At 42.5% G+C, this 22,924-nt stretch overlaps 1 non-coding gene across 1 annotated transcript; it reads right to left on the reverse strand.

Moving 5' to 3' along the window:
• Positions 1 to 15,445: 15,445 nt before the first annotated feature.
• Positions 15,446 to 15,547, reverse strand: LOC137215821 (U6 spliceosomal RNA). The gene has a single exon (XR_010939452.1). It is a non-coding gene; the product is annotated as a U6 spliceosomal RNA (small nuclear RNA).
• Positions 15,548 to 22,924: the final 7,377 nt, after the last annotated feature.

Raw genomic sequence — 22,924 nt, forward strand, 5'->3', positions numbered from 1 at the left:
ATCAGTTTTAATGATGAGGAAAGAAGGAAATGATTGTCAAAATATGAATTCATTAAGGCATATTCCCTACGGGCCTGTTCTGACAGTGAAGATAATTAAGCTTAAGTTTTAAAGGTCAGTTTTAACCTGCTCATGAGGCACATGGCAACAATGACATCATCCTGGCCCTCTGTATCTGTGGCAACAGAATTTCTGAGCTGTGATTAAACATCAAACTAGAACTACTGCATTAGTCCCAGCAACAGCCCCAAATAAATATTCAAGAAAGTAGGTGAATTTTACACATCCCCTTGGGATATTTCAGCCATTTACTGAGAAAACAAGCAATAGAACCTGCTGTTAAAACTGCCGGTTACTGAAGCCAGGTCACCTGCCCCAGCCTCCTCTGGGGCCTTGTGCAAGAAGAGGATCACCCCCAAATCAATTGCTTTTCATTCATGTATGGGTCTAAAGTTGGAGATCTAAGGTAGCATAAGAAGGCGATTACTTGGGCATTTGAATTATCTTTAAAAAAAAACACAATTGTTTTCTTCCTAATCATAAAAATAATGATTAAATAAGAAAACAATACAGTTGCCCCCCTTTATCTGCAGTTTTGCTTTCCACTGTTTCAGTTACCCTTGGTCAACCGTGGTTGGAAAATGGAAAATTCCAGAAATAAACAATTCATAAGTTTTTAATTGGACGCCATTCTGAGCAGCATGATGAAATCTCGTCCCACCCGGGGCGTGAATCATCCCTTTGTCCAGTGTATCTACGCTGTATCCACTCCCCACCGTTAGCGTAAGAATAAACTTAGTACAGGTGACCCTTGAACAACACGAGTTTGAACTGCGCAGGTCCACTTATATGCGGATTTTTTTCAATAAATACTTACCACATGATCCGAGGTTGGTTGAATCCAAGGACAGAATCATGGATACAAAGGGCCGACCGTAAAGTTATACTTGGATTTGTGCATTTTCAATTGCAAGTGGGGAGTGGTGGGGCCGGGATCGGAGCCACTGACCCCCGAGTTGTTCAAGGGTCAAACCAACATGTTGAACACTTCAAACTTACACAACGTTATATGTCAATTGCATATCGCTAAAAAAGTTCTTTTAATTAAAAAAATTCTAAACAGTAACTATCACAACTCTGAGGCTTATTCTGAGCTCAGATATTAAGTGTTTTGTTGTTTATTTAAAAACATATATTGAGATATAATTCACATACCATACAACTCACCCACCTGAAGTTTAAAATTCAGTGGCTTTTAGTATAGTCACAAATTCATGCACTCACCACTGTAATCAATTTTAGAACATTTTCATGACCACTAAAAAAAAAAAAATCTATACCCATTGACAATCACTCCCTATTTCTCCCCAACAACTCCTCTCTAGCCCCAGGCAACCAATAATCTGCTTTCTGTCTCTGTGGATATTACATTAAAATGGAATCATACAATAAATATATGGGGAGAGAGGGAACAGAGAATGACTGCTTAATGGATTTGGCAGTGATGAAGAAATTCTGGAACTAGATGGTTAACAGCCTTGTAAATCTACTGAATGCCAGTGTACACTTTAAAATGGTTAAAATGGTCATTTTTGTATTAGGTGTACTTTACCATAATAATTTTTAAAAATCCAAACTAAGGGAAGCCAGTATTTGTGAAGTCATTGGACAGGATCATATCTAACTTAAGAATTAGTCATGAACATTTAAGTGAATATTTTTGTCACATTGTATTAAGAAAAACGACAAACATTACCGGTGAGATATCACCCAACACAACCAATATTTAAGCTTATTTAATTAAAACAAGGGGTGTAGGCATTTTGCTTCCTCAACAGCAAGGTATAATAATTTTAACAAAACAAATATATGGACTTTCATTTTAACTGAAAATATGAAATGCTCTGTGCTACATTTTAATAGATAATATGATGCATGTAAATGTGAAAGCCTTGGAGTGTCAGGGTGAGGCTGGCTTCACCTTGCTCTTTCTCTTTATTTACAGGAAAGAAAGATATAACCCTCCAGCTTTTTCAAGTCCCTAAAGATTTCTGTCTTGAACAGCATTAGGCTACATCCACAGAACTTTTTTTTCTTTTTGGGGGGCTGCGCCACACAGCATGCAGGATCTCAGTTCCCCAACCAGGGATCGAACCCGTGCCCCCTGCAGTGGAAGCGTGGAGTCTTAACCACTGGACCGCCAGGGAAGGCCCCAGACTATTTCCTCATTGACTGCTGCGCAAGCCCTTCCCTCTCCCCTCGGGACTGCCTGGTTCGGCCTGTGGACAGGGGAGCAGATCATCTCCCCCAGAGGCCGTCTGATCCTCAAGCTGGTGATCACACTCAAAGAAGTGGCATCAAATTCTAGAGCATATTCAAAGCAGCTACCATGTTTGTGCTAAACGTCCTTTTGCTTCCATGTGAGGGAAACTCAGGTCAGTTTCTGAATGGTTAGGGACTTTTAGAAACCAGATGAGTCAAGAATACTGCACCCAGTAGTTTGTGATATTGGCACATTAGAATCACCTGGAGCCTTTTAAAAACCTCTAGACCCTGCTCCCACCCCCACACCAATTGAATCAGATGCTGGGTGTGGGACTCCAGCGAGCAGTGCTTTAATGCTGTCCAGGTGATTACAGCCTGCAGAGGAGGCTGGATGTAATGGCCTCAGAAGCTTGACAGTTAAGAAGTTTGAAACGCCTTCCAGCTGCCAGCACTGAAGCTACTCAACTTTGCTGGAATAAGCCTGTAGGAGGAATGAAAGTCCCGCTCCCAAAGGAGCCTTCAGAGGTTCTCTGCTGAAAGCTCGGGGCAAACTGAGCGGACGGAAGACACACAAGGGACAGGTGAACCATGGTTCATTCACTCACCCACCCACCTCCCTTTGCTCACTCCCTCACTCATTCACTCAACATTTCTGAGGCTCCCCTCCATGCCAGACCCTGGGCTGGGCCCTGGGGAAAGTGCACAGGAAGGAAGGCCTGGTGCCCGCCCCCAGGAAGCTCGCGGTCAGCAGCGGAGAGCAGGAAGTGCTTGGGAAGAAGCGCATCCTGTGTGTCCTGGAGCATTCAGGGGAAGGGACAGGAGGAGGAAGCACCTTTGAAGACATCTTCCTAAGGCGAGGACACCTGCTTGAGATCTGGAGCAGGACCAGGTGTGAGGTAAGTGCTGCACTCTTGAAAAATCAGCAGTGAGTACCCTGTGGATGTGGTTCTCAGCCTGGGCAGCACCCTGGAATGGCCTGGGAGCGTCTAAACATGTCCGTGTCTGGTCACACGCCAGAGGCTCTGGTTTAATTAGTCTTCGATAGGACCTGGGCATTTACATAATATATATTTTAAAATATCATTATTTTTTATTGTGGTGAAATGCACATCACATAAAATTAACCATGTTAAGGTGAGCAATTAAGTGGCACTTAGTACATTCACAGTGTCTTGCAGCCACCACCTCTTGTTCCAAAACATCGTCATCGCCCTAGAGTAAAAGCCGGTGTGCATTAAGCAGTCACTCCCAGTCTCCCCTTACCCCAGCCCCTGGCAACCACAAATCTACTTTCTATCTCTATAGATTTAACTAGATATTTCATTTAAAAGGATATTTCATATAAAAAGGAATTACACAAGATGAGACCTTTTGTGTCTGCCTTCTTTCACTTAGCATAATGTTTTCAAGGTCCATCCATGTTGGAGCCTGTATCAGTACTGCATTCCTTTTTAAGGCTGAATGATACTCCATGACATGGATATACCTCAATTTGTTTATTCATCATCCATCAATAGACATGTGGGTTGTTTCCACCTTTTGGTTACTATGACTAGTACAATAGTCACAGTAGTACTAGTAGTCTGTTTAACATCTGCTTTCAATTATTTTGGGTATGTACTAGACATCTATATATATTTTTAAAAGCTCCCCCAGTGATTCTAACGTGCAGCCAAGGTTGCCAACCACTGAACTGGAACAGTGGTCCCCAAACTGTGGTTCTGGCTTAATAGATTTTCGGGCCTTGGTTCTGGACAATCTAATTTAGTGGCTCGAGGAATCTCTCTCTACATGGCCTCCTCTCTGTCTCGGTGCCTGCTTCCTTTGTGTTGGCAGGTCAGCCTACCTGTCAGCGTCAGGAGCCTCTGACAGTGTACCCCTCATCAAGTCCAGGAACAGCCCCTTCCCCTCGAGAGAGGTCCCTTACTCCCCCAGCTCAGGGTCCCCCCCCTCGTAACCTGACGTTATGAGTGCCCCCTAGGGGAGGCCAACATGTTCCTGATATCTTCCTGCCTGGGCCGGCTTTTGCTCCCCATCTCCTGTGGGTGATTCTCGGGCTCTCATATCCCTCAAGAACAAATCATGTTGAGATGGTGCAGTGTGAATCGATCTTTAAGGCCCAACGCTCTCTCACTCTGTAAGCGCATAGTCGGGCTGTAGCTGCCTTCACCATTCACATGGCTCCACAGCACGTCCTGGTCTAAAGCATTGGTATTTCAGTTACAAACGACCACATGGTTGCCACCACGAACTTTTTATATTTGTGTGACTAAAAGGCCCCTCCTGGTGATTTTCCCCCAGCGAAGGAAACTGTTCCAAAAGTGATCACTCAACCCCAGAGATAGAAAACCACGAACAATTTTCAAATGGCACTTCTTCAGTTGCAAAACAATTCAAGTTCATGAACACTAGTTATTTAGATAAACCAAAATTGTATAGATTCTGGTGCCAGTGTCAAATTCAAGGACACCGTGGTGTGACCTCTTTCAGGGGTGCAGCAGCCTCTTTCCTCATCTGAGAACTGGAAAACCAGGGAAGCATAAGGCTTGTTGGCCTCAGTACAAGGGGTCGAAGTGGCTCTAAAAAGCTGAATCAGTAAAAGGCAAAACTTTTGGAAATACTCTTGCCTCCAGAAGTCAGGGAGCAAAGCCAGTTTAATACATTTAATCTACATACAGAAATACCGATAACATTTATTTTTGCTACAGGCCAAACTCTCTCCTCAAGGTGTTAGCACATATTATCTCATTTTATCTTTACAACAACGATATGAGGTATGATTTCTTAGCCACATTTTAAAGGTGAGGCCCAGAGAGGCTACACAACTTGCCCAAGGTCACACAGCCAGTATAAGTAGTGGAGCTGGGATGCAAACCCAGATCTGTTTGACTTCAACGTGTGTCCTCTAAATTACAAATATTTGCTTGAAAAACGCATTTCAGAAAAGGAATGACCTACTGATCTGCACAGATGCTGCCTGTGCTCAGAGTGACAAGGGGGACCTAAAAAGGATATTCACTGGGCATGTTCGAAAAACAGAACATGATGCAAGCTGCGAGGCTGTGCAGTCTGAGACAAGGGACCTGGTGAACATTCTTTTTCGGTACTGGGTGTCAGCAGTGCTGGGTAAAAACTGGTCACTGCTTACCCCCCCCACTTATAATGAGGGTTCTAGTTATTCCTATGGATGTCAAAGCAAACGTATTTTGTAAAGAACTTATGGGTTAGATCGATCTTGAAAATGTAATAATTCATAAATCAATAAAATTCCATATTTTTAGCTTCTCTTTGACAAAATGAGTTTGTAAAACATTATTCGTTTTGGGAAACACAAATTGTTCCAGAGGCTTAGTGGATTCCAGGAGAGTTGCAACAAAAATGGGAACATTTTTTTTCCTCAACTGGGTAAGTTTTGAGCTCACATTTATTTTCACATAAACATTATATCCATCCGTTGTCCAAGAAAGGCCGGCCAGCGAACTCGTGTTCATTCCCCAAGTCGCGCCGCCAACCAATTGCCACACCCGCGCTTACGGGCGATGATCATTCCGGCCCACGGGGGGCGATCTTGCTCACAACATTATACATTCACGTTTCTCAAAAGGGCAGCCAGATGTGGCACGGAAGAAAATTAACGAGTAAAATTAACGAGTAAAAAGGTTTCTATGCTGAGGATTCTTTGGCAGCGAAGCTGCTCTTTGCAAGCGTCAAAAGAAAAGTGCTCAAAAGCAAACCGGGAAACCTGGTGTCTAATCGCTCGTCTTAGAAGGATGCTTTAAAAAGAAAAATAAAAGGGAGGGAGGGAGGGAGGAAGGAAGGAAGGAAGGAAGGAAGGAAGCAAGCTGCCTACTTTTGTCAACTTATTGAAAGTGTTAAAACTGTAATTAAATTTTGGTGTTTTCTTTTTCTTCATTGGTGTCAGGTGGCTTTTTCATTTGCCTCATTTTCCAAGGCTGCTTAGCACCTGGACTTTGTTTTAAACGAACTCAAAGCAGAGGCTGACCAGGCTGACTGGCGCTGCAGGAAAGTGTCTGCAGCCCTGGGTGGCAGCGGTTAGAGTGCTATTTCTGCAGCAAAAGAAACTTAGGGGGCTTCCCTGCTGGTGCAGTGGTTAAGAATCCGCCTGCCAATGCAGGAGACACGGGTTCGAGCCCTGGTCCGGGAAGATCCCATGTGCAGCAGAACAGCTAAGTCTGTGCACCACAACTACTGAGCCTGCACTCTAGAGCTCATGAACCATAGCTACTGAGCCCGTGTGCCACAACTACTGAAGCCTGCGTGCCTAGAGCCCGTGCTCCACAACAAGAGAAGCCACCGCAATGAGAAGACTGCACACCACAACGAAGAGTAGCTCCCGCTCACCGCAACCAGAGAAAAGCCCGTGTGCAGCAACAAAGACCCAACGCAGCCAAAAATAAAATAAATTTTAAAAAAAGAAACTTGGGGTTCCATTTGCTCCTCAGTTTTCCTTGCAGCATCTTAGGGACACACCATGAACCAGGAAGCTGAGAAGAGACCTCTTCATGGGAGCGCCTGTTTTTGAGTTGGAGATAAAAGGTAAGACTCCATTTGATGAAATTCCCTGTTGCTGTCAAAACAAACCAACCAACAAAACACCCTCAAAACCCACCATTTCCCAAAGGCCCAGGGGTGTCAAGTGGCATGGGGAGACAGCTGGGGATTACATTCTGACTCTCTTGACTCAATAAATAAATGAGGTTGGCAAAGACAAAACCCCCTACAGAAATGATGTTTAAACTCTGTTATGGTCAGTTTGAACAGATTCTCAAAAATCAGTGTTTATATGCTTGAATTGTAAATGAAAGTTCAAGAAACTCAAGCTTCAGAAAGCTATAATCAAAATTATTTTTTTAAAGATGACTAATACATAATCCCTTTGGATTTGCACAAGTTAGAAGTATTCTAAACTCTTTTGTTTGGGAAGATGGAAATGGGCATCCCTGCATAGAGCACAGAGGAGATTTTCCAGGAGCACACCTGAAAATGGGATTGTATAACATCCATGAGGTTAGGGGCAAGAGGAAACTCGTGGATGGAGGGTCTGCTTGTCTCATTCAGACCTCTCTCCTGGGAGAGAGTCTGTTCTCACCTGGCTGGCAGGGTGGGGCAACTCCCCACTGCTGGGGGCCTCCTCCTCTCCTACCCTGTCTTCCTCAGTCATTGATTGAGCTCCATGTTGTTGCCTCAAGGAAATCCACAGTCAAACTCTTCGTTCTATCCCTGATGATAGACAAATAGACAAATGGTAAAGGACCATGATGGGTAATGCTGGAGTTGGAAAGGACAGAACTCAGATTGCCAGCTCCCTCAATTTACAGAAGCGGGAGTTGGCGACTTGCCTGAGTCACCTTGGGTAGCACAGCTGGTCTAGAGGCAGCAGATCTGATGTTCGGTTAGGAGTTTTTTCCATTGCATCCCAAATGACTCAGACCAACTCCGTGGGACTGTGCACATCGGAAATTGCCTTGGAATGTCTCATGACCAAGTCCCTAGAGAGTTCTCTTTTGGCCACGGATAGAACTTAGTTCCTATGATGTGAAAACCAAAGGAATCGTGAGTTTTCAGAAGATTCTGGGTTTTTTTTGTTTTTTTTTTTTATTAAAAGAGCTTTTAAAAAAATAAATTCTGGACTTCCATGGTGGCGCAGTGGTTAACAATCTGCCTGCCAATGCAGGGGACACGGGTTGGATTCCTGGTCTGGAAAGATCCCACATGCCGCGGAGCAACTAAGCCTGTGCGCCACAGCTACTGAGCCCACATTCCGCAACTACTGAAGCCCACGCACCTAGAGCCTGTACTCCACAAGGAAAAGTAGCCCCCACTCACCACAACTAGAGACAGCCCACACGCAGCAACGAAGACCCAACACAGCCATAACTAAATAAATAAATGAAATAAAAATAAATTCTGCAATCCCCTCTTTTATTCAAAGTTGGTGTTTAATAAGTATTTTTTGCTTGATTGAATAGAGATGGTTCCAAAGTGAAGATGTCAATTCATAAATTCACAGCAATGTCAAGATTTTCAAACTTCTCATTTTTAGGCCTTTTTTCCCCCTTAGACCAGGCTTCCTGAAATATTTTTCTTCTCTCTTAAATTTAATTTTATAAGCAATTGCCAAGCGTCTTTTAAAATTACCATTTTACATTCCTACCAGCAATCCAGTTTCTTTGCATTTTCTCCAGCGTCGGGTGTTGTCATTATTTTTTTCCTGCAAATAGAAAGAACTTTATTCCTTCCTTTCCATGCTGTGTGTCTTGTATTTCCTTTTATTTATTTATTTGCCTGTTGCAGTGGGTTTTTTTTTTTTCCACTTAAGAATGTAACTTTCTGAATTTGTATGGAAACACAAAAGACCTCGAATAGCCAAAGGAATACTGAGAAAGAAAAACGGAGCTGGAGGAATCAGGCTCCCTGACTTCAGACTATATTACCAAGCTACAGTAATCAAGACAGTATGGTACTGGCACAAAAACAGAAATATAAATCAATGGAACAGGATAGAAAGCCCAGAGATAAACCCACGTACATATGGTCACCTTATCTTTGATAAAGGAGGCAAGAATATACAATGGAGAAAAGACAGTGTCTTCAATAAGTGGTGCTGGGAAAACTGGGCAACTACATGTAAAAGAATGAAATTAGAACATTTCCTAACACCATACACAAAAATAAACTCAAAATGGATTAAAGACCTAAATGTAAGCCCAGACACTATAAAACCCTTAGAGGAAAACATAGGCAAAACACTCTATGACATAAATCACAGCAAGATCTTTTCTGACCCACCTCCTAGAGAAATGGAAATAAAAACAAAAATAAACAAATGGGACCTAATGAAATTTAAAAGCTTTTGCACAGCAAAGGAAACCATAAACAAGACAAAAAGACAACCCTCAGAATGGGAGAAAATATTTGCAAATGAAGCAACTGACAAAGGATTAATCTCTAAAATTTACAAGCAGTTCATGCAGCTCAATATCAAAAAATCAAACAACCCAATCCAAAAATGGCCAGAAGACCTAAACAGACATTTCTCCAAAGAAGATATACAGACTGCCAACAAACCCATGAAAGGATGCTTAACATCACTAATCATTAGAGAAATGCAAATCAAAACTACAGTGAGGTATCACCTCACACCAGTCAGAATGGCCATCATCAAAAAATCTACAAACAATAAATGCTGGAGACGGTGTGGAGAAAAGGGAACCCTCTCGCACTGTTGGTGGGAATGTAAATTGATACAACCACTATGGAAAACAGTATGGAGGTTCCTTAAAAAGCTAAAATTAGAACTACCATATGACTCAGCAATCCCACTACTGGGGGGGTGTATACCCTGAGAAAACCATAATTCAGAAAGAGTCATGTACCACAATGTTCATTGCAGCTCTATTTACAATAGCCAGAACATGGAAGCAACCTAAGTGTCCATCAGCAGATGAATGGATAAAGAAGATGTGGTACATATATGCAATGGAATATCACTCAGCCATAAAAAGGAACAAAATTGAGTTATTTGTAGAGAGATAGATGGACCTAGAGTCTGTCATACAGAGTGAAGTAAGTCAGAAAGAGAAAAACAACTACTGTATGCTAACACATATATATGGAATCTAAAAAAAAAAAAAAAAAAAGGTTCTGAAGAACGTAGGGGCAGGACAGGAATAAAGACGCAGATGTAGAGAATGGACTTGAGGACACGGGGAGGGGAAAGGGTAAGCTGGGACGAAGTGAGAGAGTGGCATGGACATATATACACTACCAAATGTAAAACTGATAGCTAGTGGGAAGCAGCCGCATAGCACAGGGAGATCAACTCGGTGCTTTGTGACCACCTAGAGAGGTGGGATGGGGAGGGTGGGAGGGAGATACAAGAGGGAGGGGCTATGGGGATATATGTATATGTATAGCTGATTCACTTTGTTATACAGCAGAAGCTAACACACCATTGTAGAGCAATTATACTCCAATAAAGATGTTGAAAAAAAAAGAATGTAAGCTTCTGATCATAAGATTTTCAAATGAAGATCTTTTCCTCTTTTTCATGTTTCTTTTTAAGGGTGAAAAAATTGGTGTCAAAATCACGAGATTCTGCAATCTGTTTAGCATCAGTGACAGATGTTTGATAAACATAATCACTGGTTTTCCTCAAACAATTTAATTCCTTTGATGCTGTCAAGAGCATTATGCACACTGAATTTGATGCAGGCATCATTTGGCTTGTATCATTAATTTTACTTAATCTATCACCTAAAATTAATACTGAGTAAATCAGAGTTTAAAGTTGATGTTTTCAGATGTGTACCTTTGACTTGCATTCTTTATCAATTATCTTTATCAATAAAATCAATAGTTTTTTTAAAAAAGAATATAACTCGGATATCAGATCAGATCAGTAATATGAATCAGCCTCTTTTCTTTTTTTAAAAAAATATATTTATCTATTTATTTTTGGCTGTGTTGGGTCTCCGTTGCTGCACGCAGGCTTTCTCTAGTTGCAGCAAGCAGGGGCTAGTCTTCTTTGCTGTGCGCGGACTTCTCATTGCGGTGGCTTCTCTTGTTGCAGAGCACAGGCTCTGCGTGCATGGGCTTCAGTAGTTGCAGCATGCGGGCTCAGTAGTTGTGGCTCATGGGCTTTAGATCGCACGCTCAGTAGTTGTGGTGCACTGCCTTAGTTGCTCTGCAGCATGTGGGATCTTCCCAGATTAGGGCTGGAACTGGTGTTCCCTGCATTGGCAGGCAGATTCTCAACCACTGTGCCTCCAGGGAAGTCCAGCCTCCTTCGTTTTAATGGGTTTGTAGTGTTCCATAGTAAAATGGCCTTGTTTTACCAGCATCCTATTGATAGGCCTTTAGTTGATTCTAATCTTTTGCTCTGAGGAACAATGCTTCAGTGAATGTCCTTGTATGTATCTTTTCACACATGTGTAGGATATTATAGAAAAATTCTAGAAATAGAATTACTACATAAAAAATATGTTCACTTTATATTTTGTTAGTAGCTGAATTGCCCTCCAAAGAGGTCAAACCAATATATAGTCCTGTCTAACACAGTGTCTTCTCAATTTTTTAAAATCTTTGCCTATCTGATAAGTGAAAAAAAGGGTATCTTTTTGTTACAGTTGCTGGTTTTAAGATGAGGAGTTTAAACTTTGCTTAAAATGAAATCAAATTTATAAAACTAAAAAGTGACTCTCTAAAAATTAGAAAAGTATTGCATTATCTTTTCATATATCAAAGTTAGATAATATCACTATTTTTTATTCAATCTGGGTCTCCAGGCTGTATTTTGAAAACAATACAGGGGGACTTCTCTGGTGGTGCAGTGGTTAAGAATCCGCCTGCCAGTGCAGGGGACATGGGTTCAAGCCCTGGTCCGGGAAGATCCCACATGACACGGAGCAACTAAGCCCATGCACCGCAACTACTGAGCCTGCACTCCAGAGCCCGTGAGCCACAACTACGGAGCCCACGTGCCACAACTACTGAAGCCCGCACACCTAGAGCCTGTGCTCCGCAACAAGAGAAGCCACCACAGTGAGAAACCCACGCACCGCGACGAAGACTAGCCCCTGCTCGCAGGAACTAGAGAAAGCCCGCGTGCAGTGACGAAGACCCAACGCGGCCAAAAAATAAATAAATTTATTATAAATAAATAAGTAAGAACAATATAGGGCTCATGACACATTTCGTTCACGTATATTGAGGGAGATTTAGTTGAGGCACTTTAGCAAACTCACCAAATACTGGTTTATGTCAGTGAATGAAACTATTGCCTTCAAAGAGCTTGTGGTCTAGCAGAGGAGTCCAAAGAATTTCAGTGTAATACAGTATTAGTATAACTGTCTAGAGTGGATGCTACTGTATAGGACAGATGGAAAAAAGGAATTTAGCTGAATCTGGAGGTTAGAGAAGGCTTTGTGGAGGACAGAACTTCTGATCTGAGAAGTAAAGGAGGAGTAGAGACTAGCCAGGCGAAGACAGGTGGAAAAGGCAGTGCAAAGCAGAGGGAACAGCATGGCAAAGACATTGAGGCATGAGTGAACTTGAAGAGTGAGGAGCATACCAGAAACCCAGCATTTCTAGAGAGACAGGCAGAGGACACAGGAAATTGCTCAAAGTTAGCACACCCTTGTAATCAGCACCCAGATCAAGAAAGAGAACGTTACCAACATCCTGGACCCTTGTGTCCCCTTCCAGTCACTACACCTCCAAGGGTAACTATCCTGACTTCTACTGCTGTAGATTTGTGTTATCTTTATTAAAATGTTCGAATCAATCTTTATGAAAGCAATGGAATCATATAGTGTGTACTCTTTGGTGTCTGTCTTCTTTTACTTAGCACGTTTGTGTGATTTGTCCACAGTATCATGTGTGGTTGTGGTTTCCTCATTCTTGTGGGTGTATAGCATTCCAGTTTATGAGTGTATATTTATCTACTCATTCTCCTGTTGATGTATATTTGGGTAGTTTTCAGTTTGAGACCTCTATCAATAGTGTTTGTACATATCTCTTGATGAACATGAATATGGATTTCTTTTGGGAGAGGCGTTGCTGAATCATAGGGTAGATATACGTGGGCTTTAGTAGATACTGCCAACAGTGTTCCAAAATGGTTGTACCATTTATGCTTCCACCAGTGGTCTATGAAGGAATTCCACTTGCTTCACAGTCTTGCCAACACTTTCTGTCCTTTTCATTTTAGCCGTTCTGGTGGGTGGTATCGCATTTTGGTTTTAATTTGCATTTCCTTGATGACTAATGAAGTTGGGAACGTTTTCATAATTTTCCCTGATCTTTTTTTCCCCTCAACTCTTTATTACAAAAATGTTCACATTCAGAAAAGTTAAAAGAATTGTATAATGGACACTCATATACCTAGTACCCAGATTCAAACAATTGTAACCTTTTGCTATATTTACTTTGTGTGCACATGTGTGTGTGAGATCGTTTTGCTGATCCATTGTAAAGTAAGTTGTGATCACAATGACACTTGCTCTATAATTACTTCAGGAAGCAGCTCCTAGAAATAGACATTTTTCTGTACAACCATAATACTATGTTCATATCTAACAAAATTTACAATAATTTCCTGAAAATTATCCACTAGTCTGTGTTCAAGTCTCTCTACTTGTCCCCAAAGTATTTGTCATCTAGTTTTTTGAACCAGGAGCCAATCAAGGCTGACTTACTGTATTTGGTTGCCATAGCCCTTTAAACTGACACACCATCTTCCCCCACCCCCATGACACTGACTTTCTGAAGAGCCAAATTATGCCCTGGTTGTCTATATAAAGAACATTTTAACTTCAGTGGCTTAAAACAACTATCTTATATCTCACAATTTTGTGGACCACAAATTCAAGTGATTCTTTGTTTCACATGACGTTGAAAAAAGTCAGTGGTGATATTCAGTTGGCAGATGGACTGGCTGAAGCATCCAAGATGCCTTTGCTCTCATGTCTGACACCTTGGTTGTGATGGCTGAAAGGCTGGCTCAGCTAGGAATGCCCACCAGGGCATATCCATGTAGCTTCTCTAGCATGGTGGCCTCAGAGTAGTCAGTTTTCTTATATAATGGCTCATGGCCCTGAGAATGAATGTTTTGGTGAATAGGACTTGCATTCCTTTTATGACCTAGCCTCAGAAGTCACACTGCATCCCTTCCATCATACACTATTGTTTGAAGTAGTCACAAAGCCCACCCAGTTTCAGAGAATTTGAAGCTATGTTTTAAAAACTGCCGTGGTCTGCATTCTGGCCACAAATTACAGATCTTCCTCAATTGATGATGAGGGTACATCCTGATAAACCATCATAAAGTGAAAATATCACAAGTTTAAGATGCATTAAATACACCGAACCTACCCAACATCATAGCTTACCCTTGCCTGCCTTAAACATGCTCAGGACACTTACGTTAGCCTACAGTTGGACACAATGATCTAACACAAAGCCTATTTTATAACAAAGTGTTGAATGTCTCATGTAATTTATTGAATACTGTGCTGAAAGTGAAAAACAGAGTGGTTGTCTGGGTACAGGGTGTTTGTACGTGTACTGATGGTTTACCCTCATGACCACCTGGCTGATCAGGAGCCGCGGGCTTGCTGCCACTGGCCAGCATCACGAGAGAGTATTGTACCGCATACCACCAGCCCAGGAGAAGGTCAAAATTCGAAATTTGAAGTGTGGTTTCTGTTGAATGCTTATCACTTTTGCACCATTGTAAAGCTGAAAAGTTGTAAGTAGAACCATCACAAGTTGAAGACCGTCTGCATTCGCCTTTCTCTCACATGCAAAATACACACACCATTTTCAAGAGTCCTACAAAGTCTCATGACATCAGGATCAGGCTGATGTCTTTTTTTTTTTTTTTTTTTTTTGTGGTACGCGGGCCTCTCGCTGTTGTGGCCTCTCCCATTGCGGAGCACAGGCTCCGGACACGCAGGCTCGGCGGCCATGGCTCACGGGCCCAGCCGCTCCGCGGCACGTGGGATCTTCCCGGACCGGGGCACGAACCCGTGTCCCCTGCATCGGCAGGCGGACTCTCAACCACTGCGCCACCAGGGAAGCCCTGATGTCTTTTTTTTTATCTTGAGTTCCCTGTGATGCTGCTATCAGACCACTCCCTTAGAAGTCTTAGAAGCATTACTGTCTAGCTGAGAGGAGCAGTGAGGCAGGCCCTTGATTCTTAGAGAGATTTTTGTATACCCGAGAGGGTTGTGACGCATCATGTTAAGCCATTCTGAGGTCAGAAACTTCTGTCTTACAGTCAACACACCAGATTCCCTGAGACAGTATTTTACTAGGTGCCCTCTTAGGAGGCTCCACGTTCTGATTTCTTCTACTTGTTTCTTCTTGGTGTCGTTTAACGTTTTCTTAAACCCCCCTCACTCACTCCCACATTTCTTATAGAGTTGAGTCAAGAGGCTTGATTGGAATCAGGTTAACTATTTTGGCAAGAATTCTTCATAGGGGATTCAGCATACATTATACTGCCTGACATCTATAGACACATAATATCAAGTTTTCCCGTCATTGATATGTTAGGTTGGATCACTTCTTTTGGGTGGTGACCATCAGATCCTTGCATTGTAAAAGTACACTTTCTTCTTTGTGATTAGCATGTAATCTGTGGGGCGATACTATCAAAAATACGGAATGCTTTACAAGTTCACATCATCCTTGAGCCAGGGGCCATGCTAATTTTTCTGACATTCTTCCAGTTTTACTCTGTGCTATGGAAGCAAGCCCTGACCTGGCTCTCATGTGTACAGATAACCCGTCTCTTGCCCCAGCACCTCCTCCTGCTCTAGGTGTCTGTTGGCTGAGCTTAGAATATCCCTGAACTGTTCTAATTTCCTAGGTAGTAGTTTTGTTTTTGGGTTTTTTTCTATCCATGTTTAAGCTGTGTTTTTCTTTGCTCCAGTTTTTCTGTCAATCTGATCCCACCTGCTTTCTATCTTACAGGAATTCGTGAATAATCTGCTCTTCTGGTGGCACTCTTTATTGCTTTCCTGTGTTTTTATGGGTTTCACGTATAGACAGAAATACCTACAGAGAGACAGAAGGTGTCGTTTCAGGACATGTGAGGCAGGAAGTAGGAAGGGCGGTGTGTGTGGTTGTGTTCAATCAGATATCTCTAGCTAATCTTTGCTCTTGGGAAACCGTATTGTTGGGTAACAATGAGTAACTATCAGAGGCTGAAGATAGAAACCAGATTATTACAGACTGGATTGTGCCCCCCTGCCCCGCTAATTCATATATTGAAACCCTAACCTCCAACGTGACTATATTTGGAATTAGCGCCTTTAAAAAGGTAATTAAGGTAAAATGAGTTCATAAGGGCGAGACCCTACTCCAATATGACTGGTGTCCTTATAAGAAAGAAATACCAGAGATGTGCGTGCACAGAGGAGAGGCCATGTGACAACACAGCAAGAAGGCGCCATCTGCAACCAAGGAGAGAGGCCTCAGGAGAAACCACCCCTGCCGACACCTTGATCTTGGACTTTCAGCCTCCAGAACTGTGAGAACTTTTCTGTTGTTTAAGTCACCCAGTCTGTGGTATTTTGTTATGGTGGCCTTAGCAAACTGATACACAGATCATGGAAGACATGTATGACTTACCGAGGAGTTTAGAATTTATTCTGTAACCCATGGGGAGCCACTTGGGTTGTAAGCAGGGTAGTAATAAGATCAGACCTTTGGGGCAGAAAGATCACTATGGGAATAGTGCAAGGGAAACTTTGGAAGATGGAGAGAGCAGAGGCAGAGAAAAACCGGTCAGGAGGCATTTTGAGAGTACAGGTGAGAAGTGATGAGGGCTTGAACAAAGGCAATTTTATGGACAAAAGAATGAAAAAAAGGTAGCATTAGCAGAACCTATTGAAAGGTTGGATATGGGGAGGTGAGAGAGGAAGTAATATTGAATTCTTCCCAGGGTCCTGAATTGGATAGTGATTGCAGTAGACATTTATTTGTTTTCTACCCAGCTTCTGCTTTCCTAAAAGCACCTAGGTTGTCACACAGAAATTGGCTTCCAGTCTCCCCTGTTGTGCAGCCCATGTGCTTTTGGGAAACTGACCCCATCCCAGCTTTCAAGGTGGGCCTTGAGTGACTTACACTAATTAGCTCATTCCATTGCTCTGGCTCTAGCTTTGGGTTCAGGAGTGAGCATGTGAACTAAACCTGTCAGTGACCATGAATGTCAGAACTCTCTATTGGGACCGGATGATCTCCTTGTTTGGACAAGAATAAAGATGCTTGTAGACCTGACTTAATTGGCAAACATCTTGTGACCCCCAGGGGAATGAGCCATAACTGGACATGACTATGTACAGAGCAAAGCAAAGATTAGATTTCTAGTGACAGTCTTGGGAGGCTGTTGCACTAACCGACCATGAAGTCTTGGACTCAAGTTTTGGAGTCTAGAATCCCTTGTCACTTAAGCTGGTTTGAGCTGGATTCTCCTGTTACTTGCCATATGAAGATACAGGTAATCAGGAAGATGGTGAAGCCATTAACCAGCAGATGCAAGGCAAAAGGAGGGACTGGTGTGAAAGGCAAGAAGTTTGGTTCTGAACTTCCATGATCCCACATCTTTGCTTGAAGTTGATCCTTGGGTCTGGGATGACCCCTCCTCGCATTCGTGGGCCTGCTGGAAAAGTCCTACTCACCCTTGAAGGCCCCATTCTGATGCCCCTTCCTCTGTAAAGACCTTGTAAACCCCTCTGCTGTCCAGGTCAGAAGTCCCCACTCTTCCTGAACTTCCACAACATTTTGGACACAGCTCATGTTACTGTTTCCTTCACTGGGCACCAATATCCTTAACAGCCCAGAACACGTCACATTGTTCTACGCGTTCACATCAGCAGCCCCAGGGTGTCTAATAGGCGTCTGAACATCTTTTTTTTTTTTGGCCACACCATGTAGCATGTGGGATCTTAGTTCCCTGACCAGGGATTGAACCCGTGCCCCCTGCAGTGGAAGCATGGAGTCTTAACCCCTGGACCGCCAGGGAAGTCTAAGGCATCTGAATAACTTGATAAATAAACGACAGCTTGTTCTTCCCCCATATTCTCCTTAAACTAATGGATTTACTTGCCACTCCTCTTCCTTCGGACTGAGAAAAACTCTGGCTCTCAGAACATGGATTCAATTATATAATAAATTACCAGAAAAAGATAAAAATATAAGAATGGGAGGAAAGGGTATTTTTATGGAGCTGGGAACACAGAAAAAGAAAAGTTGGATTAAATGAGTTACCTCTGTTATACTGATGCGATATCTGCTCCTTTGCCAAGTTATGAGGGTGACACACAAAGTCTCTGAATATATAAGATGCATTTACAATTTCTGCTGAAGATTGTGGGAAGGATCTAAAATCGGCAGTACCCACACATAAGGTTGCATTATGCCCATCAGTTTATTTTGATCTCATTGAAGGCGTTTTGAAGCAGCGCTCAAGAAATAGCTCAACCAAAAGAACATTTAAATTATGTAAAAATGAACTCCAGTGATTTAAATCCATTAACCTTACATAATAACTTTTCAAACATAGTACTGTAATTTCAAAATTAAAAAATTTTAAGAGTTTGAACTCATAAGAGATAAATTCTAACAATGTTTTCAGGGAAAAGTTGAAGAATAATCATTTATCATCTTCGAGTACATTTAGAAACTTGAATGGGGGGGCGGGCAAGCGTAGCCAAGCCTTTATCAATGATGACAGTAATGAATGACGATAGTTACTTAACAAATGTTTATTGAGTGCTTGCTACGTGCCAAGTATCATTTGGAACGCTAAGGATACAGCAGTGAACAAATGCATATGAATATTGATGATACTGAGGATGTTTACTGAGCCCTTACTATAGGCCAGGCCCTGAGCTAAGCGCTCTGCGTAGACTGGTTCATTCATTCCACTTTCACCAAAACTCTTGAGCTACTATCATATAATTCCCATTTTACAGATGCAGAAAATAAGCTTCCTGGGATTTCCCTGGTGGCACACTGGTTAAGAATCCACCTGCCAATGCAGGGGACACGGGTTCAAGCCCTGGTCTGCGAAGATCCCACATGCCACGGAGCAACTAAGCCCGTGTGCCACAACTACTGAGCCTGCGCTCTAAAGCCCGTGAGCCACAACTACTGAGCCTGTGTGCCACAACTACTGAAGCCTGTGCGCCTAGAGCCGGTGCTCTGCAATAAGAGAAGCCACCGCAACGAGAAGCCCACGCACCGCAACAAAGAGTAGACCCCACTCGCTGCAACTAGAGAAAGCCCACATGCAGCAACGAAGACCCAACGTAGCCAAAAACAAACTTAAAAAAAGAAAAGAAAAGAAGTTTCCAATCAATAACTCACCCGAGCTCTCAGAGCCACTTGAAGTGTTGGAAGTTGGACTCTACCCAGGCCTGTCAGATCCCAGAAGTAACACAGCAATTGAGTATAAATGGCTGCTGGAAATGTTTCATAGATAGGAGACTAAGCCATTTTAAATCTTGTCGACTCTTAAGCATTCCATTTTCACAGTTGGTATAAAAGTCAAATTCAATACTGTTGCACCAAACTTTAACACATTTAACTGAGCAGGGTCCAGTCAATAAGCTTTCATCACGGCATTATTATTGACTGAAGCTTATGGATGTAGAAAGTTACATGTGACTGGAACCTGTACCTTGGCAAAGTATTTTTAATCACTTAAGTCCAGTGTTTTCAATGTTTCACTGCTACCCTTTGCTCCTGTTGTAATATCTGTACACCACTTGTACTATTATTTACTTAAAACTGATTCATTGTTTTTACTTCATGTTTTAAAGGAAAATAATATAATTACTATAAATAAAGAACCACAAATTCATTAAATAAATATTTATGAAGTGCCTACCATGCACTAAGCTGTGGGGATACAGCAGTGAAAGATACACCAAAAAGAATCCCTGCCCTCACGGAGCTAATGTTCCAGTAGGGGTGATAATCAGCAAGATAAATAAGTAAGATACGTAGGACATTAGAGAATAGTCAGGGCTGAGGGGGAAAGGGGAGGGCATACTTGGTGCCAGTGGGGGAGAGTTAAAACTGTAGATAGAAGGGCTAGGGAAGGTCTCATTGAGAAAGCTTCATTTACTCAAGGTGACTTTGGAGGAAACACGAAACAGGACCAGCCATGTGGAAATCCAATAGAAAGGCAATCTAGGGAGCAGAAACAGACAGTGCCAAGCCCTGAGGAATGAGTGTGCCCGGGGTTTTCAAGGAACAATAAGGAGGTCATAGGCAGAAGCAAGACTAAAATAGGAAGCTACTTAAAAATCCAGGCAAGGGATGATGGTGGCCTGGACCAGAGTGATGAGCAATGGGCAGATTCTGGAAATAGTATGAAGGCAGAGCCAACATTTGCTGATGGACCAGTTAAGGGTGTAAGGGAAGAGGGATCACGGAACACCCTAAAACTTCTGGCTGAGCAAGCAACTTGAAGAATGGTGTCCAATATATTTCTTTGTTTCTTTCCTTACCCCGCCCCCCCGTAGGTCTTCCCCTGCCCCCACCCCTGGATTTGGATTTCTGTCACTTGCATCACAGCCCCCCAACTCAATGGAAGAAATTTAGAAAGCACGGGTATTCAAAAAAACACAGATTTAATGCTGCTTGTAGTTTTGCTTTATCTAAAGTCTGTATATGCTACACAGTTCTACAATTCTGCAATCTTGAAATGATTACAGTGGGAAAATGATTCTATTTTTCAGGGATCCAGCAGATACCTTTCAGAAGACAGAAATTCCATATATTGTAAATATATTGAATATACTTTGAATATTATAAATATACTGAAATTCTGTTCAGTGTAATTCTGGTATGTAGATTGGTTGGCTGGGGACTAAGGGACACAAGCTTTCTTAAAAAAAAGAAGCATGGCTGGCTCTTTAGGCTATAAACAGATCTATACTTGATAAACTATGTGCCCCTTTTGTCAATGAATTAATGTAATTGTTTAGCATCATAAGCTCAAACTTTCACTCATTTCACTTTTTCTGGCTTATTCACTTATTAGTTCAAGGAGAAAACAGACTAAATAGAGAAAAAACATACACGAAATGAATAATAGTTTCATGGATGAGCCAGGACGTTAAATAAGAAAACCAAGGTACTCTGATTTCATCTTAAACACTGGCCTGTTACCTTAGTATCAAAATAACTGTGGTATTTGAGTTTAGAGCCAATATTCTAGTCTCTGTACAAAAGTAATGCCTTTCTTTGGCACTGATAGATCATTAAGCATCCATCTCAACAGTTTCAACATAAAAAATAGCTTACTCTCTTTGTCAGCAAATAACCTACATTGCCTTCAATTAGACAAATTAACTTATATTTCTATCCTAAACTATATCCAGTACCCTACATCCATTCATCCTAGAAATCATAAGTTTTGGATATGAATTATGTTTATTTTTGTATTGGATTGTGTAGCAAACTGAGCATTTAAAATATGATAAAGAAAAGGACTCCCAAGTAACTACCACAAATAGATAACCCTGGCGATCCAGTGCTTAGGACTCTGTGCTTTCACTACGAGGGTGAGGGTTCAACTTCTGGTCGGGGAACTAAGATCCCGCAAGTCGAGCATCGCAGGGAAAAAAAAAAGATAAAGAAAAAGACTCTCATGTAACTACCACAAAATAGATAACTGAAAGTTCAACGCTGGTTTCTCCACTGGGCTGCACACCTGCCTGTTCAGCGGCTCCTGGACTCCACGAGTGCCAAATCAAACATGTATTTTCCTCAAACCGCCCATATTCCCGTGCTCTGTACAGCAATTAGTGACACCTCCATCCACCTAGTCAACCAAGTTAAAAACCTGAGTCATCTCTGACCCTCTCTGTCCGTTCCTTCCTATATCCGACTGCTTGCCAGGTACTGCCCACGGAACAGCTTCCAGACCGACTTACCTGCATCTAATCTCTCCCTTCTTCACCCCACTGCCAGAATTCTCTTCTTAAAGCTCAGATATATGTTACTACTTGCTCAAGAACCTTACACGTTTTCTCCCATTTCCTATGGAATAGTCTAACTCCCTAGGATAGCACCCAAGGCTTTCCATAATGTGGCCCACTCCCCCACCGCTTCTGGTTTTGACGATGCCCAGGATTTAACTTATATTGGTCACTGAGTGATGACACAGAGTGGTCAGTGCCACTGAAAGAAGTTTTATTACTCCCAAGGGAAGGGGGCACATCATGCCATGCAGGGCCACACAGGGGAGTACCAGGGTCAGTCAGGAGGCACAAGGAGCAAGGGGAGAATATGGCCCAGAACCTTTACTGTGGTTTCTGTGGGAAGAAATGGGTGAGGCAGAGTAGGCAAGTCTGAACAAACCTAGGAGTGGATAGTTTGAATAAGGTTGGTCTCTTAGTTGTCCAGTTCTTGGCCCTGGGGTGATTTAGGGCAGGGGAAATATTGGCTTGGTATGTGGGAGTTAGATAAAGGAAGTGGTTGGGATGTGGGCTTTGGATCAGTTGCTTTGTACATGGCAGGCAGGTTCATAGGCAAGTTGTTTGTTACTCTAGGAATTAGCTCACCCTGGGAGGAACAGTTCCCTCGGGGCTGCAAGGCCCCAAGATGTCAAAGCATCATAAAATACACAACATAAAAAACATGGTTAACACACATTCCTTTCCTAGGAACCCTCTGCTCACAGCTCTAGTCGCCCCAGAAAATGTCCTTCTTTATGAAATAAGTTCTGTAGTGCCTCTCTCAACACTCTGCCACCACCCATGCCCCTGAGCCCCCAAGTCTGGTACCTGTAACATGACCCCTTCCCTGTCCCTGTGGCACTGACACAGGCACCCAATCTACAGAGTGGCTGGCCACCTATGACCAATGTGCCTGCCTCAAAGAGATGAACTGGGCCGATCAGATTTCCTCTCTTAAGGATTTAAAATAAAAGCCACAAAAGGAGATGGCCACTTGATGTTAAGGTGAACCGGGGGGGGCCCTGAAGTAGACTCAGGGCCTTTGCAAGCCACGTGTGCTGTGCTCCACCCTTCCTGCCACTCTACACCTCCTCCAAAATACTACAAATAGTCCATAATAACTATCTGGAGCTAGTGCTAGAGTTTTGTTTTGTTTT

The sequence above is a fragment of the Pseudorca crassidens genome, chromosome 20 (assembly GCF_039906515.1).
Source record: "Pseudorca crassidens isolate mPseCra1 chromosome 20, mPseCra1.hap1, whole genome shotgun sequence".
Lineage (NCBI taxonomy): Eukaryota > Metazoa > Chordata > Mammalia > Artiodactyla > Delphinidae > Pseudorca > Pseudorca crassidens.